The sequence below is a fragment of the Crotalus tigris genome, unplaced genomic scaffold (genome assembly GCF_016545835.1).
Source record: "Crotalus tigris isolate CLP2741 ecotype Arizona unplaced genomic scaffold, ASM1654583v1 scf7180000017543.2237141, whole genome shotgun sequence".
Classification (NCBI taxonomy): Eukaryota; Metazoa; Chordata; class Lepidosauria; order Squamata; family Viperidae; genus Crotalus; species Crotalus tigris.
This window is the reverse complement of record NW_024096463.1, coordinates 1,793,306-1,811,684: the sequence shown is the minus strand read 5'-3', so window position 1 is coordinate 1,811,684 and position 18,379 is coordinate 1,793,306. Positions and strand designations below refer to the sequence as shown.

General features: G+C 42.3%; 1 protein-coding gene across 2 annotated transcripts in view; it reads left to right on the top strand.

Moving 5' to 3' along the window:
• Positions 1-18,379, top strand: part of CERS1 (ceramide synthase 1) — a 52,914-nt gene that overhangs the window by 16,324 nt on the left and 18,211 nt on the right. The window lies entirely within an intron of this gene.

The following is an 18,379-nucleotide window of genomic DNA, read 5'->3' as shown; positions in this document are numbered from 1 at the left end:
CCCCTGGAGGAGAGTTGGCCCCGAACATGGTCCATGCGGAGCAGCGCAGCTAAGGACATGGCAGCCAGACAGCGTAGTCAAGACTCTGCCCTCATCCCCCATCGCACACAGTTGATGCTGCCTGTGGGGCGTGGGCAGAGGACATGGCCGCCATGGCGCTGCTGGACGATCTGGTGGGCCCTGGAGGCGGTGAGTGGCCCTGCGGGCAGGCGGAGTGGGGGCAGGGCAGGGGGTGGAGTGGGGGCGGGGCCAGTTTTGGGGCACTCGGTCTTGAAAAGTTTCACCATCACTGCTGTAGGTTAAATAAATTGTGTGTCTTAATGGGGATAACAAAGAAGGCAACTCCACATTCAGAGATTATCGGGTTCCCTTGTTTGAGAAACAGTCTGTCTCCCGTAATCTTTGTCTGTCTGATTAAACAATGCCATCTTATTGGGACTCCGGAAGCACACTTTCTCCGTGACAGTGCCTGCCCTGTGGAATGAGATTCCCACCCACCACTCAGAATCTGGATGCCCCCCCCCCCTACTCTGCTGTGGTTCAGAAGACCACAAAGACCTGGCTCTTCACCCAGGTCTTTGCCCTGGGAGAGTGAGACACGTCTTGCTTTGTTCCACCTGGTCTGTCACCTTTGCCATCTTTTGTTTGTTATATTACAATTTCTTTATTTATAGTCACTGGGAGTCAAGCAGATCAAGTTTAGTCAGGTATCATCTCTTCCTGATCTAATTCTTGCCTACATAACAACAACAATAATCATAATAAAGTTGGAAGGGATCTTGGAGGTCATCTAGTCCAACCCCCTGCTCAGGCAGGAAACCCTATACCATTTCTGACAAATGGCTGTCCAGTCTCTTCTTAAAAACTTCCAGTGTTGGAGCATTCACCGCTTCTGGAGGCAGATTGTTCCACTGGTTAATTGTTCTAACTGTCAGGAAGTTTCTCCTTAGTTCTAGGTTGCTTCTCTCCTTGGTTAGGTTCCATCCGTTGCTTCTTATCCTGCCTTCAGGGGCCTTGAAAAATAGCTTGACTCCCTCTTCTTCGGGGCAGCCCCTGAGATATTGGAACACTACCATCATGTCCCCCCTCGTCCTTCTCTTCATTAAATTAGACATACCCAATTCCAGCAACGGTTCCTTATATGTTTTAACCTCCAGTCCCCTAATCATCTTTGTTGCTCTTCTCTGTACTCTTTCTAGAGTCTCAACATCTTTTATACATCGTGGTGACCAAAACTGGATGCAGTATTCCAAGTGTGGCCTTACCAAGGCATTGTAAAATGATATTAATACTGCTATCCTGTTTTGCTTTGGTTTTTTTTTAAACAGACTTTGGGCCAAAAGCAATCATGTGCTTTTTTTCTCTCTTGGGTACCGTTTTCCATCGTGCGACACTATCAGCTTTTTGATCTTCCTTATTTTTAAAATGCAGAATTATTGACCTTTGCCAGGTGCACCAAGAAAAGGCTGCCCAGGAGAGGCAGAATCAGAGATGGCCAAGCCAAACCCTGATAAAAAAAGAGAGTAGTCAGAGAAGACACAGCCAATGATATAAAAAAATTGACAACTGTAAAGTTAAGCTTTGCAAAGAGAAAAACTCTGTCAGGATGTGGTAACCATCACTACTTTAGATGGCATTAATTCAAAATTAGGGAAGAAGAGAAGTTTGGAAGACAAAACCTCTAGTCCCGATGATCAACCCAGATTGGATCCTGCAACATCATCCTGGTATACCTATATTTGCCTTCATTCGTAGGAGAAACTCTACCCAGGACTGTTAGTGACAACAGCTAAAGGGAACCTCCATATTCAGTTGAAGTCTACCAGCTCCAGGCCTGCCTGGAGATCCACAGCTGGAAAAAGGTAGAGCCTTCCAATGTTGCTTTTTGCAGCATTTTAGATACCCAGTGTAGGAAATCTAGCAAGTCTTCTCTTAGGTTCTTGGGCCACACTGGTGCAAAGCTGTGTGGTTCTTTGTTGTTCCCAAATTGCCGTGTAATACCAAGAAGCATGAAAAAAATGTTTTCAGCCTACACAGTATAGAATTCTTAGAATTTCCACTTCAAGGGTAGGAAACCTACTCAACTTCAAGGATGTAAACAATGAAAAGCATTTCTCTTTTTAGATATGTCTTTAAAGCTCATATTTTGTCCAAGATCATCTAAAACAATGGTCACCAACCTTTTTGACACCAGGGACCTGTTTTATAGAAGACAGTTTTTCTGGGGAGGGGGAGGGGAGGGAGAGACCACGCAGCCTAGATCCCTCACATGCACTGTTTACAGTAGGGTTTGCGTTCTTATGAGAATCTAATGGCTAAAGCATATAAGGAACGGCTGCTGGAATTGGGTATGTCTAGTTTAATGAAGAGAGGGACGAGGGGGACATGATGGTAGTGTTCCAATATCTCAGGGGCTGCCCCAAAGAAGAGGGAGTCAAGCTATTTTCCAAGGCCCCTGAAGGCAGGACAAGAAGCAACGGATGGAACCTAACCAAGGAAAGAAGCAACCTAGAACTAAGGAAAAACTTCCTGACAGTTAGAATAATTAACCAGTGGAACCACCTACCTCCAGAAGCGGTGAATGCTCCAACACTGGAGGTTTTAAGAAGAGACTGGACAGCCATTTGCCCAAAATGGTATAGGGTTTCCTGCCTGAGCAGAGGGTTGGACTAGATGACCTCCAAGATCCCTTCCAACTACTACTACTACTACTTCTTCTTGTTCTTGTTCTTCTTGTTCTTCTTATTATTATTTCTGATGATCTGAGAGGTGGAGCTGAGGTGGTGAGGCTGGTACTGGGGAGCAGCTGCAAATACAGATGAAGCTTTGCTTGTTTGCCTGCCGCTTGCCTCTACCTATGTGGCCCAGTTCCTAACAAGCCACAGATCAGTACCAGTCAATGGCCTGGGAGTTGGGGACCCCTTCTCTAAAAGTTGCAGTCTTCTTTTACTAAAGGTTGGTTCTTAGTGATTGCAGGAATTGGGCCCTTCAATTTGCTCAGGTAATCCTTGAATCAAAACCATTCATTTAGCAATTGTTGGAAGTTACAGTAGCAGTGAAAAAAGTGGCTTGCAACTGCTCCTCACACTTACAACTATTGCACAATCCCCATGGTCATGAGATCAAAATTGGGGTGATTGGCATCTGCTGTATATTTATGACAATTGCAGTGTCCCAGGGTCACATAATCGCCATTTGCCTCCTTCCCAGCTGGCTTCTGACAAGCAAAGTCAGTGGGAGAAGCCAGATTCATTTTAAACAACTGGCTTGATTCACTTATCAACTGCAGTGATTTGCTTAACAACCTTGGCCAAAAAAAGGTCATAAAATCAGGCATGACTAACTTAACAACTGCCTTGATTAGCAATGGAAATTCTGGGCCTAACTGTGATCATAAGTCGGCTATCTGTATAGAAAAGGTTTGCTATTGCCCTCTCGGACATTTTTCCCAAATCCCAGTCTAACCTCCAACTCTGGGGTCTCCTGGTGGGCTGTCATCTAAATATTAACCAAATCTAACTCTGCTTAAAGTTTGTATCCAGATAAGGTCAACCTGTGGCTGCCACTGATAAAGCAATGGACTGCAAGAATGGCATCGTGAATTTGTCTTGCCTTCTCTTCTTGAAGTGACAATTTGCAACAACTTGGACAAGTTTTGTACCTTCTCTTTTCCACTCCAAAGACTCAAAGTAAGGCAGAAAATGGCTTGCTGGACATTTTGGGAGAGAAATGGGCAAGACTGTGGAAATGGGAAAAGAAGTTGAGAGAGCCAGACAGCACATGTTTTACAGGTCATATTAGTAATGAATCTGTGCAGACATTTCTAGTCCACAAGATTGTTTGCTAAGCTAAAAAGTGAACCTCCAAGTTGACTTTGATTCCTGGGGATTTGTTGGGTGAAACCTGCTTTGTTTCCTCTGCAGTAATACGGAAGTTCTTCCCCTTGACCATCTCCCAGGATATTTCCTAGCTTAGCCCAGAACTCTAGATCTCTTGGTGGTGTCCCATCCAAATGTTGACCAAGGTTGGCACTCCATCTGCTGGTGAAGGGGGGTACTCTCCATTCTCTGACCAGCCGCACAGAAATGTTTCTGAGAGAGAAAAGAGTGAGCAAAGAAAAAAGACTTGGGTCCAATTAGGTGTGACATCCAACACTTCCTTGATTTGCCTCTGAAATGCAGAAACAAGGCTGGGCCTCTCAGCAGGGGAAGGGAAGCCATCTTGCTGCAATGGATGCCATTATTTCTTTCTACGCACACACAAACAGAGATATTCCTACATGATGCAACTTTCCTCAGGAAGCTCACTCCCTTTAAATATAGGGTTGGGTTTCTCAAACTGGAATGACAGCAGTGGGTTCCCCCTTGGATGCCAGCCCACCCCCGTTGCCATAGTACGGTAGCACAGGAAGACCTCTGTTGCCGTGGCAACCCAGACTGCAGTGGGAGAGGCAGTTTTCGATGGCTTCTTTCTTGCAAGCAAGTGCAGAAATTTAAGGGGTGATAAGATTTCTGTGAATTGGAAACACCCTTTCTCTGCCATTTGAAGAATGCTAACTTTACAAATTTAACCCTTCTAGGCTCAGAATCTATCAGTTATGTTGAAGGGAAAGATAAGAAATACAGAATAATAATAAAATCTCAATAGAATTCAATATAAATTCAAAATAAAAATTCAACAAAATTTCCTTCCTTCCTTCCTTCCTTCCTTCCTTCCTTCCTTCCTTCCTTCCTTCCTTCCTTCCTTCCTTCCTTCCTTCCTTCCAAGATTGTCACATTTGGCACAGAAAATGGAGTGAACATTTGTCTGTTAGAATTAAAGCCTCTCTTTTTTTCAGCAGCTCAGGGTGTCAATTTACTTGCTCAAAATGGCCAAACTCACCCAGTGGTAGATGAATTTGCTTATCTGGGTAGAGTTGGAGAAAAGGATGGAGATGTTTTGGAATGTGCAAATATTGGTAGAAAAGTAAGGGGCTGTTGAGCAGAGTTAAACTGTTTGTTAAAAGAGCAAATGTCACTGATCATAAGAGTGCAATTCTGCTTGTGTATATAGATGTGAAAATTGGGTGTTAGAGGAGTTTAGTACATGTAGTCCTGACTTATGAACATAATTGAGCCTGGAATTACAGTTGTAGGTTGTGGTGGTTGTTAAGCAGGTCACCATGTGATGCTGCCTGATTTTACAACCTTCTTTGCATTAAGTGAATGTCGGGGTCATTAAACAAATGCATTGCAAATTTCAAGCTCCCAAAATGCGGTCACGTGACCGCAGGGATGAGGATGTTATGATGGCTGTCAGAACTTTGAAATTGGGTCACTGTCCCTTTATGGAGAGCCATTGCAACTCACAACGGTCATAAGTGACTGGTCATTAAGCAAGGACTACATGTAACATAAAAATCAAATGAAACAGGAAGCAAGAGGATAAAGAACGAATGGAGGTTGACTGACTGCCGTCATCAATCACTTTTTTCAGTACCATTGTAATTCCAGTGGCCACTAAATGAATGGTTGTAAGTTGAGGACTGCCTTTATAAAAAGGATTGGGAATTGAGATGAGTTGGGAAAAAATACTTCAGGGAAAGAGAGGTGGGAAATTGAAAAGCAATATACTGAATATAAATTGGTGTAGGAAAGGCTCTGCCAACTCTTCAGCTCAGATTTCACCTTCGTGAAGTTTCAGATTATTCATCGACCCTCAAAGATTTATGTATAAGAAAATAATGTAATTAATGATAAATAAGAAATAGCCATAAAAATAAGGAATATTTAAAATATGAAAAATATGTTAACTTTTTTATGGGATATTATTAATGAAAGGATACATCTAAATGTCATCAAGAGCATTGATAGTTGGAGATTGACAAGTTTTAGTTGTAAGTCTCCATGCGTTTCCAGGTTCAGTCTGTTCGTATTGATCGCCACCCATTTATCAAATCCATGGATCAGTGTTTCTCACCCTTGGCAACTTTAAGTTTGGTGAACTTCATCTCCCATAATTCTTCAGCCAGCATGACTAATTGAGGAATTGGGAGAGTTGAAGTCCATCCTTCTTAAAGTTAAGAAACACTGCTTTGAATAGATCCATCAACTCTTGGAGGTCAACATTGACCCCTTTGGGAAGCCCTGCTCTGTATTTCCATGGTGGAAACAAGGATGATTTGGCAGAATAGAAAGATATGGGGAGGTTTAATTAATGTTTTTGGTATAGACTAGTTTTACTGCATTTCTTTCTCTTTTTTCTTGTCTGTCAAGTCTTTCGACTTACTGTTTATCCTCTTTTTTACTATTTGCATAATGTTACTTACCCTAAAGGGAATACAGTAGTTATGTATATGTATGTCCTTAATAACATTAAAAATGCGAATCCTGGGTATACACATATCAATAAAAATATAGAAAAACGAACACAAGGATAAAAATAAACAAGACCGTTTAATGTAAACAAGCTTGTAAGTAAAAGAGTTACTGAGCTTTCGTCAGCCAGACTGCCAACGTCATCAGAATTGGAATGCTAGGGTAATTAGGAAGGCTCCCTAATCCCCTAGCATTCGACGAAAGTTCAGTAACTCTTTTACTTACAAGCTTGTTTATATTAAATGGTTTTGTTTATTTTTATCCTGGTGTTCGTTTTTCCACTGTTGCTACCCTAAACTTAGGAGAAACTTTTTGATAAAACGTTAGACCAGGGGTCTTCAAACTTGGCCCTTTTATGACTTGTGGACTTCAACTCCCAGAATTCCTCAGCCAGGCACGCTGGCTGAGGAATTCTGGCAGTTGAAGTCCACAAGTCGTAAAAGGGCCAAGTTTGAAGATCCCTGTTTTAGACAATAGAAAAGAAGCTTTTCCAAGCCTGAAATAAAGCTACATCTCAATTACACGTAGTTTCCTAATGAAAATCAGGCAGTATTTTTTGTGCCATTGAAGGGGAACACGAGGCAGAATCAGACATCTGGGCAATGCGCAAATATGTTTCTTTATTGTAAATGCCATCCATTGAGATCGTAACGGAATCTTGTTCACCTCCCTGCCCTAATTCTATCGGATGGGGAGAGAATTTTGAAGGAGAGGTTCAGAGGAGCGAATTTTAATTTTATATCGGTCTAGCTTCTTTATGTAACGGAGGAAGTGAGCTTTCATGAAGGCTGATGCCTTTATTTTAATACATTAAAAGTTTTACAAAAAAGCATAAAAACTAACACAAACTAATAGCAATAAGCACTTAATCTTATATACCACTTCATAATGCTCTATAGCCCTCTCTAAGCTGTTTTACAGAGTCAGCCTATTGCCCCCAATATCCGGTGTCCTCGTTTTACTGACCTTGGAAGGATGGAAGGCTGAACCAACCTTGAGCTGGTCAGGATCGAACTCCTGGCAATGGACAGAATTAGCCTGCAATACTGCCTTTTAACCACTGAGCCATCACGGCTCTTCTAGTATATATGATAAAATAATAAAGAGCGAAAGAAGCACAGAAAAAGAAAAAAAAGATAAATAGTGCAGAGAGAACGAAAAAGATAGAAAAAAGCTTCTGATTTATGAAGCAAATATAAGTACATTTAAATATTAAAATATATTAAAATATTAATTATTTAATATTAAAATATTAATTCTTATTTTATGATTAAAGGTAGTTCTCGACTTACGACTACGATTGAGCCCAAAATTTCTGTTGCTAAGCAAGGTAGTGTTAAATAAGCTTTGCCCCATTTTGTAACATTTTTTGACACCGTTAAGCAAAACTCTGCGGTTAAGGCAGTGTTTCTCAACCTTGAGAATTTTAAGGCATGTGGACTTCAACTCCCAGAATTCCACAGCCAGCATTGATGGCTGTGGAATTCTGGGAGTTGAAGTCCACATGCCTTAAAATTCTCAAGGTTGAGAAACACTGGGTTAAGGAGATCATGCAGTCGTTAAGCGAATCTGGCTTCTCCATTGATTTTGCTTGTCAGAAGCCGGCTGGGAAGGTTACAAATAGTGATCACGTGACTCTAGGACAGTGCAGCTGTCATAAATACATGCCAGTTGCCAAGCATCCAAATTTTGATTACGTGACCATGAGGTTTTAAGCATGAAAAACAATCATAAGTGACTTTCCCAGTGCCATTGTAATTTCAAATGGTCACTAAATGAGTGGCTTTAAGTAGAGGACTACCTTTACAAAAGAAAAAATCCAGCACTATTGAGGTTTTTTTTTCTAATCATCAAAACACAGGTCATGAGTGCATTTTTTTTCCCATTCAGGCAACAAGTCCAAAAGGGTTTCTAGTCAGCCATAAACATACAGTAGATCATGCCAGACAAATCTTATTGCATTCTTTGACCAAGTGACAAAATTAGTGGATCAGAGGAATGCTGTGGACATAATTTACTTGGACTTCAGTAAGGCATTTGATAAAGTAGATCACAACCTACTACTTGACAAGATAGAAAAATGTGGGGTAGACAGAACCACCACCAGATGGATCCGTAGCTGGCTGACCGGCCGAACTCAGCGAGTTGTCCTCAATGGAACTGCATCTATATGGAGGGAAGTGTGTAGTGGGGTGCCCCAGGGCTCTGTTCTGGGCCCAGTACTCTTCAACATCTTCATCAACGATTTGGATGAAGGGATAGATGGGGAACTCATCAAATTTGCAGACGACACCAAGCTGGCAGGAATAGCCAACACTCCAGAAGACAGGCTTCAGATACAGAAGGATCTGGACAGACTTGAACACTGGGCACTAACTAACAAAATGAAATTCAATGGTGAGAAAAGCAAGGTTCTACATTTAGGCAAGAAAAACCAAATGCACAAGTACAGCATAGGTGGCACCATGCTCAATAGTAGTAACTGTGAGAGGGACCTCGGAGTCCTAGTAGACAATCACTTAAATATGAGCCAGCAGTGTGCTGCAGCTGCCAAAAAGGCCAACACAGTGCTAGGCTGCATTAACAGAGGGATAGAATCAAGATCACGTGAAGTATTAATACCACTCTTCAATGCCTTGGTAAGGCCACACTTGGAATACTGCATCCAGTTTTGGTCACCACGATGTAAAAAAGATGTTGAGACTCTAGAAAGAGTACAGAGAAGAGCAACAAAGATGATTAGGGGACTGGAGGCTAAAACATATAAGGAACGGTTGCGAGAATTGGGTATGTCTAGTTTAACGAAGAGAAGGACAAGGGGGGACATGATAGCAGTATTCCAATATCTCAGGGGCTGCCATAAAGAAGAGGGAATTAAGCTATTTTCCAAAGCACCTGAAGGCAGGACAAGAAGCAACGGGTGGAAACTAATCAAGGAGAGAAGCAACCTAGAACTAAGGAGAAACTTCCTGACAGTGAGAACAATTAATCAGTGGAACAGCTTGCCTCCAGAAGCAGTAAATGCTCCAACACTGGAAGTTTTTAAGAAGAGACTGGACAGCCATTTGTCCGAAATGGTGTAGGGTTTCCTGCCCGAGCAGGGGGTTGGACTAGATGACCTCCAAGGTCCCTTCCAACTTTACTACTATTACTAATTACTAATATAATTTTTTTTTCTAATCAGAGAAGTTAGTTTAACCATCTCTACAAGTTCCACCATCTTCACCAGCCATTCCTCCATCGTTGGTGGTGCTGAGCCTTTCCAGTTTTGAGCATATAATAGTCTTGCTACAGTTAACATATATAAAAACAAAATTCCACGACTTTTTTTCTAGATGCTTGTCCATTAGGACGAAAAGAAAAGCCTCTGATTTCAGTTGGGCTTTAACTTTTAAAATCTTTTGCACTGATATATAAAGAATGGAGGCCTTTGAACTATGGTGCTGGAGAAGACTCCTGCGAGTCCCTTGGACTGCAAGGCGTTCAAACCGGTCAGTCCTAGAAGAGATCAACCCTGATTGCTCTTTAGAAGGCCAGATCCTGAAGTTGAAACTCAAATACTTTGGCCACCTAATGAGAAGGAAGGACTCACTGGAGAAGGGCCTAATGCTGGGAAAGATGGAGGGCAATAGAAGAACGGGATGACAGAGAAGGAGGTGGCTGGATGGAGTCACTGAAGCAGTAGGTATGAGCTTAAATGGACTCCAGAAGATGGTAGAGGACAGGAAGACCTGGAGGAACGTTGTCCATGGGGTTGTGATGGGTCGGACACGACTTCGCAATTAACAACAACAACATTGATATATGTCTTTCAATTTTTTTTAGCTTTTTGGCACGTCCGCTAAATATGATATGTCCATTAGTGTTGTTTACATTTTTGGCAAAGATTTCTGGAAAGTTTGATGCCTTTTAATAGAATTTGTTATCTGAAACAGGTGCTACAAGATTTCCGATTTTTTGGCACTATACACTAACACAATTCTCCTCCTACAATCTCAAGAAATCCTATGATGCTTGCTTAACTAAAGAGGCCCTTGATGTCTATGGAGGGAATTTAATTTTTCTATATGCCTTCTAAATGCTTATGCCAAGGACATTGAAAGCCCCTGAATATCTCTACTTTTGCTTGTAAAAATCTGTGTATTGAGCCACAAGAGCTTAAGCCATGTCCCCCCATGACATAACGCCTGGTGTTGTAGCATTAAAAAGTAAAAGAATGGTCTTTGATTCACAAACAGTGTGTCTTCATACCATTTTCCAAAGCACGGATAATCGGTAGTTCACAACTCTCTGTTCGAAATGAAATGCAGTGTCCCATTGTTAGAATTGCAATCAGTTAGATTTGCATTCACATTTAAATAAGTCTGATTACCTAGCATTATACAGTGTTATTTTCCAGACAAAGGGACACAAGATTCCTACAACTTCTTATCCAGGTAAAACAATTGATAGCCCAATGATCAAATCAAAGCCGTCTGGATGACCTTGGGCCAGTCAGTGTCCCTTAGCCCAACTCTCCTTAAAGGGTTATTGTGGGGAAAATTGGAGGGGAGAGGTGTATTAGGTATGTTCTTAACCTTGAGTCGTTTTTGAAAAAAAAAAGACTAAAGGAAGGATATAAATAAATGCTAAATAAAAATAAAATATAGGTGTGATCTTCAGATTCTGTAGCTCTATGAAAGAACTTCCTTGAAAAGTGTCTGGTGCTGCTTACTCCTGCCAGCAGAAGACCACTGACTCATTGTAACTTGCTAACTTTAATAAAACTGTGTTAATCTTCCCACTTCTTAATTCCTTAACTGAGTTTTTCCAACACACGCCCCCTCTTTCAAAGTTAATTGTGCAAGAAAAGGGTGCGAGTTGCTTGCACGGTCACCAATAAAATTCAGAGTTGAGCAAGTGCCCCAATACTGGAGCACTTTTAAGAAGAGACTGGACAACCATTTGTCTGAAGTGGTAGTCCTCGACTTACGTCCACAATTGTCTGAAGTGGTAGTCCTCGACTTACGTCCACAATTGACCCTTGCACATGACCCTGGGACGCAGCAACTGTCATAAATACATGCCAGTTGCCAAGGATCTGAAATTTGACCCTGGGGATGCTACAGTGGTTGCAAGTGTGAAAAATGGTCATCAGTCACTTTTTTCAGGGTCGTTGTAACTTTGGTCACTAAATGAACTGTTGTAAGTAGAGGACTACCTATATATGGTTTCCTGCTTGAGCAGGGGGTTGGATTAAAAGACCTCCAAGATCCTTTCCAACTCTGTTAATGAGCCATGGTGGTGCAGAGGTTAGAAGGCAGTATTGCAGGCTAATTCTGCCAACTGCCAGCAGTTCGATCCTGACTGGCTTAAGGTTGACTCAGCCTTCCATCCTTCCGAGATCCCTAAAATGAGGACCCAGATTGTTGCGGGCAATAGGCTGACTCTATAAACCACTTAGAGAGGGCTGTAAAGCACTGTGAAGGGGTATATAAGTCTTAAGTGCTGTTGCTCTTCTGAAATGAGCTCTCCCTGCTCGCATCTGTTAGTGTCATCCTTATATTACATATGTTAGAGCATTTCCTTTTTTGTGGAGGTCATTAAATGAATCCACAGTTTGCTATTGGCTGGTTTTTTGTTGGAAACCAGAAGTAAACAACAGTTTCTGACAAAAGCATCATAAATCGCAGTCATGTAACCACAGGATGCTAGAAGCACCCAAATGTGGGTGGGAAGGTGACTTTGGAACCAGGTCATAAGTAGCTTCTTGGGGATCCATTGTACCTTCAAAGGAGTGCTAAGTGACTGGTCATAAGTCAAGGACTACCTGTACTATTTTTGTCTGATCAAGAGTAGTAACTGATACAGAAAGACTTGGGTATCTCCCTTGGGTATGTATCCATCTGTACCATATGTAGATTGTTTAGCTATGTTCTTGCTTTCTCAAAAATCTTATCAGTTTATCAAACTATAAAATACAAAGTACAAAGAAAAATGAAAATAAGGGAGGAAAAGGGGAAGAGAGAAATGTGTAGGGAAAAGAAAACAAGAAGCGTTGGCTTCCAACTGCTGTTGGTGCAATAGAAGAAGATAGTAATATAAAACCTCAACTTTTTACTTTTATACGATAATATAAGGTTCTACATTTAGGCAAGAAAAACCAAATGCACAGGTATAGTGTAGGTGGTACCTTGCTCAATAGCAGTAACTGTGAGAGGGATCTCGGAGTCCTAGTGGACAATTACTTAAATATGAGCCAGCCGTGTGCTGCAGCTGCCAAAAAAGTCAACACAGTACTAGGCTGTATTAACAGGGATAGAATCAAGATCACGTGAAGTATTAATACCACTTTACAATGCCTTGGTAAGGCCACACTTGGAATACTGCATCCAGTTTTGGTCACCACGATGTAAAAAAGATGTTGAGACTCTAGAAAGAGTACAGAGAAGAGCAGCAAAGATGATCAGAGGACAGGAGGCTAAAGCATATAAGGAACGGTTGCTAGAATTGGGTAGGTCTAGTTTAATGAAGAGAAGGACGAGGGGGGACATGATAGCAGTGTTCCAATATCTCAGGGGCTGCCACAAAGAAGAGGGAGTCAAGCTATTTTCCAAAGCACCTGAAGGCAGGAGAAGAAGCAACTGGTGGAAACTAAGCAAGGAGAGAAGCAACCTAGAACTAAGGAGAAACTTCCTGACAGTTAGAACAATTAACCAGTGGAACAACCTGCCTCCAGAAGCTTTGAATCCTCCCAATACTGGAAGTTTTTAAGAAGAAACTGGACAGCCATTTGTCCAAAATGGTATAGGGTTTCCTGCCTGAGCAGGGGGCTGGACTAAATGACCTCCAAGGTCCCTTCCAACTTTATCATTATTATTATTAAGGATATATACTAGCCATTTCTACAACAACAAACCTATCTAATCAGCAAAACCCAAAATCAGTTATTTTCCACCTCAAGCACAAAGTCCAAAAGCGGTTCCCAAGTAGAAACAAAATTGTGTTCTTTTCTTTAAGCAAAGCAGGCAATTTAGCACTGTTCAGCTACGTCCTTGTAGCAAGGGGAGCAATCCTGGTTCAGATCCGTGGCAGACTTGGGGACATACTAGCGAAACCTGAATGAACTGGTGGAGAATTACCTTAAACTGAGCCACGTTGTGGTCATCTCTGTGCTTAGCAGCTGGGATCTTAATATAGCCTTGCAAGAGGGAGCAAGGCTGGGAAGCGGCTGCTTTTTTTAAATTTCCTACTCCTCAAGTTTCATTCTCAGCCACCAGTCCTGTAAACATTTTCATTTTGTTTCAGGAGAGGAATTTACAAGAAGGGAGGACCAGATAGTTGGGTGAACTGGAAGGAGGGCAAAGCGGGGATATAGAAATAGAAACCCCCAATGCTTGTCTTGCTTAGGCTGGGGAAAAGGATGTGATTGTCCATCTAATAGGCTGAGATAATGTGCATTGGAAAAAGGATGACATTTGACATAAAAGAGAGTCCAGTAGCTCCTATCAAGCTCTGGATTCTGTAAACAGGATTGGAACTACTATATACGATTAATCAGTTCAACATTGCTCCTGGCTTTTTCTTCTTCTTGTACCATATCCGTTATTGGACGTTGGCGATCATGTGGCAATCCTGTTTTTATCAGCAGCTACACGAAAAAGTGCTGAGTTTTGTCCAAACCAGTCCCTTAGATTTTAAAGCCACGATGTTCTTCTGCCTGGACCTCGTTTGCCTTCAATCTTTCCCTGGAGGATAAAATGGAGTATGCTGTATTTTTCTAGGTGCCGCATCACATGTCCGAAATATTCTAATTTTCATTTTTTAAATTGTTTTGATGATTTCCCTTGGCTTTCCCAGGCGGCTTATCTTATCTTTTAAATCTATCCATTTATTATTTGTATTAAAAAGGGACAATAAAGCGCAGAAAAAGAAAGACATTGGGGTGCACATAAGACAGCATGCCTAGATGCATATCCCATCCTAACGCTAAACACAGCAGTTGTATTACACCAGAGGTCTTCAAATGTGGCCCTTTTATGACTTGTGGACTTCAACTCCCAGAATTCCTCAGTCAGGCACACGTGCCTGGCTGAGGAATTCTGGGAGTTGAAGTCCACAAGTCATAAAAGGGCCACGTTTGAAGACCCCTGCATTACACTAATAACCAACCTAACACTTGTTTAAAAAGCTTATTTAAAGGTTTTCTGAGGTCATACTCAACTCCTAGAGTAAGAGGTTTCTTCAAAGCTTTTCTAATTTTGATGAGAGTCAATGTGTTTTATTGGCAGTTTTTACAACCTGGGGCAAACAAAATTAACCCAAATCTTTTGAGATTGCCAGATTTTGTGTGATTTCGGCCGTTTGTTGTGGCCTCTCTTATAAAATAGCCTATAGTCCAAGTAGTCCTCAATGTAGGACCACAATTCATCCCAAAATATATATTGCTATGTGAGGTAGTTGTTAAGTGAGTTTTGCCCTATTTTGCAACCTATCTTGCCCCAATGGTTAGGTCAGGGGTAGGCAGCCTTGGCTCTTCTATGACTCGTGGACTTCAACTCCCAGAATCCCTGAACCAGCATGGCTCAGCTTGGAAACCTCTCCCTTTCCCCTCAGCATGGCTGACTCAGGAATTCTGGGAGTTGAAGTCCATGAGTCATAAAAGAGCCAAGGTAGCCTACCCCTGGGTTAGGCGAATTACTGCTGTTGTTAACGTTACTAGCACGGTTGTTAAATGAATCTGGCTTCCCCATTGACTTTTGTTTGTCAGAAGGTCATAGAAGGGGATCACCTGACTCCCGGGCACTGCAATCGTCATAAATATGAGTCAGTTGCCAGGCATCTGAATTTTGAACATGTGATCATGGGGAACCTGCAGTGGTCATTAGTGTGAAAAATGGATATATGTCACTTTTTTCAGTGCCGTTGTAACTTCGAACGGTCACTAAATGAATGGTTGTAAATTGAGGGCTACCTATACTACAAAAGCAGTCAAAACAGAGTAAATAACCAATTGCAGCTCTCCCACTCCCAAAATACCTCAGGGTGATTAGTTGAGTGGTGACCTTTGTAGCAGAGCCTGGTTTGAATCTCTTGGTCCAGTTCCAGTATTCTGGACAATTGGCTCCAGCAGTTTCAGAGACGCTTCAAGGTATCAGTGGCTTCCTGCAGCAAATGTCTTTTTTAATATATATCCTCACTTATCTAATATTCCAAGCTGGCATTCCAATTTAATTCTCCAAGTAACATATAAAGCAGCGGAGTAGCATCAGCAATGAAGACAACACACTGCTTGGTGGCTGCCAGAAAGCCAGTTCCGCGATTAAATAAAATATGAAAAGGGCCTACATTGGAGAGATGGGTGATGTATTAAACCAAAAAAGAAAATTGCCCTAAAAAGAAAGAGTTCTGATATGGAGATGTTATACATACAGGCAGTCGTCCACTTACAACATATATGTTACAACACAATTGGGACCAGAATTTCTGCTGCTAAGCAAGGTGGTTGTTAAGCAAATTCTGCCTGATTTCGCAATCTGTTTTGCTGTGATTGTTAAGCAGATCACTGCAGCTGTGAGTGAATTAACCTGGTGGTTAAACAAATCCAGGTTTCCTCCATTGACTTGGCTTGTCAGAAGCCGGGTGGGAAGGTAACAAATGATGACCCTGGGTTGCTGCAACTGGCGTAAGTACATGCCAGTTGCCAAGCATTTGACTTTGGATCACGTGACCATGGGGAGGCTGCAGTGGTTGTAAGTGTGAGGACCAGTTGTAAATCACTTTTTTTTCAATTGTGTTGCAAATTCAAATATTCACTAAGTGAACGGTTGTAAGTCATGGACTACTAGCAGTCCTAATTAGTGTATCTTTCTTGTAGGTGTAAGATCACTGTCCAGAAATCTTCGTTGGGGGCAGCCTGCTCCAATCCTCACCTCCAAGAGAAGCTTTTGGGAGAACGTAGAAGTAATGCAGTAATTGCAATAAAATCAGCATGTCTCAGCTTGTGTATATGGAAATTTTTTTCCCCTTTTTTCGCTAGTGCAAGCAGAATCATCAAGGCATAAAATGACATCTACAGATTCTGTTTGCACTAGCAAAAAAAATAATAATAATTCCACCTGTGCAAGGTAAGACATGCTGAAATATTGCTGGTAGCTCTGTGGGAGCGTCCATGTAAATTTTCTTAACCGAAGTACAAAGTGCTTTGTGGTTATATATTATACCATAGTTCAACCTGAGCTACAGATTCTTTTCTATCAGAACAATTTATTGCTTTTATATTTTTTTTGGTTGTTGTTAGTGTCCAACCCATCGTGACCCCCTGGACAACGTTCCTCCAGGTCTTCCTGTCCTCTACCATCTTCTGGAGTCCATTTAAGGTCACACCTACTGCTTTAGTGACTCCATCCAGCCATCTCATTCTCTGTCGTCCTATTCTTCTATTGCCCTCAATCTTTCCCAGCATCAGGCCCTTTTCCAGTGAGTCCTTCCTTCTCATTAGGTGGCCAAAGTACTTGAGTTTCAACTTCAGGATCTGGCCTTCTAAAGAGCAGTCGGGGTTGATCTCTTCTAGGACTGACCAGTTTGAGCGCCTTGCAGTCCAGGGGACTTGCAGGAGTCTTCTCCAGCACCATAGTTCAAAGGCCTCAATTCTTTGGCGCTCAGCCTTTCTTATGGTCCAGCTTTCACAGCCATATATTGCACCTGGGAAAACCATGGCCTTGACTATACGTACTTTACACTGGGTATCTAAAATGCTGCAAAAAGCAACATTGGAAGGCTATAACTTTTTCCAGCTGTGGATCTCCAGGCAGGCCTGAAGCTGGTAGACTTCATCTGAATATGGAGGATCCCTTCAGCTGTTGTCACTAGCAGTCCTGGGTAGAGTTTCTCCTACGAATGAAGGCAAATATAGGTATACCAGGATGATGTTGCAGGATCCAGTCTGGGTTGATCATCGGGACTAGAGGTTTTGTCTTCCAAACTTCTCCTCTTCCCTAATTTTGAATTAAAGCCATCTAAAGTAATGATGGCTACCACATTCTTTGCAAAGTTTTTCTCTTTGCAAAGCTTAACTTTACAGTTCTGGGCTTGTCAATTTTTTTTATATCATTGGCTGTGTCTTCTCTGACTACTCTCTTTTTTTATAAGGGTTTGGCTTGGCCATCTCTGATTCTGCCTCTCCTGGGCAGCCTTTTCTTGGTGCACCTGGCAAAGGTCAATAATTCTGCATTTTAAAAATAAGGAAGATAAAAAAGCTGATAGTGTTGCATGGAAAACGGTACCCAAAAGAGGGGGGGGGAAGCACATGATTGCTTTTGGCCCAAAGTCTGTTTAAAAAAAAAACAAAAAACAGGAAAGCAGATGTAAGCAAGAATTTGATCAATTCTTTTGCGCTCAACCTTTTTTTATGGTCCAACTTTCACAGCCATCCATACATTGCACCTGGGAAAACCATGGCCTTGACTATCACTGAAAAAAGTGGCACATGGCCATTTTTCACACTTATGACCATGGTCACATGATCAAAATTCGGATGCTTAGCAACTGGCGTGTATTACGGTTGCAGTGTCCTGGGTTTATGTCGGGTGTCAAACTCAATTTCATTGAGAGCCGCATCAGCATTGCAGTTGCCCTTGGGGGGACAGGTGGGTGTGGCCAAGGTGGGTGCGGCATACTAGGTGGGCATGGATGGAGTGGGTGTGGCCTACTGGGTGGGCATGGCCAGCTCTACATCATTTGCGTCAAGGGTGCCTGTGGAGGCCTGGGCAGAAGGGGGACAGATCTGAGGGTCTCTGGCAGAAGGGGGGGGGACCGGGGCAAACGCCAAGGCATGGTCCATTTCTTCATTCCTCACAAAGGGTGACACCTCCCCAGCATGCACCCAGGGGCGGGGCCGACACGGCAGGGGCTGGTTGCTCGCTGTTTCCAGACGGCCTCATGGAGCTAAGACTGAATGCATTTCAGCATAGATGGCCACCACAAAATTATACATTGGCTCCTGGACAGCCTGGGCCAAGGCCAAGGCAGCGGGGGCCGTTCCC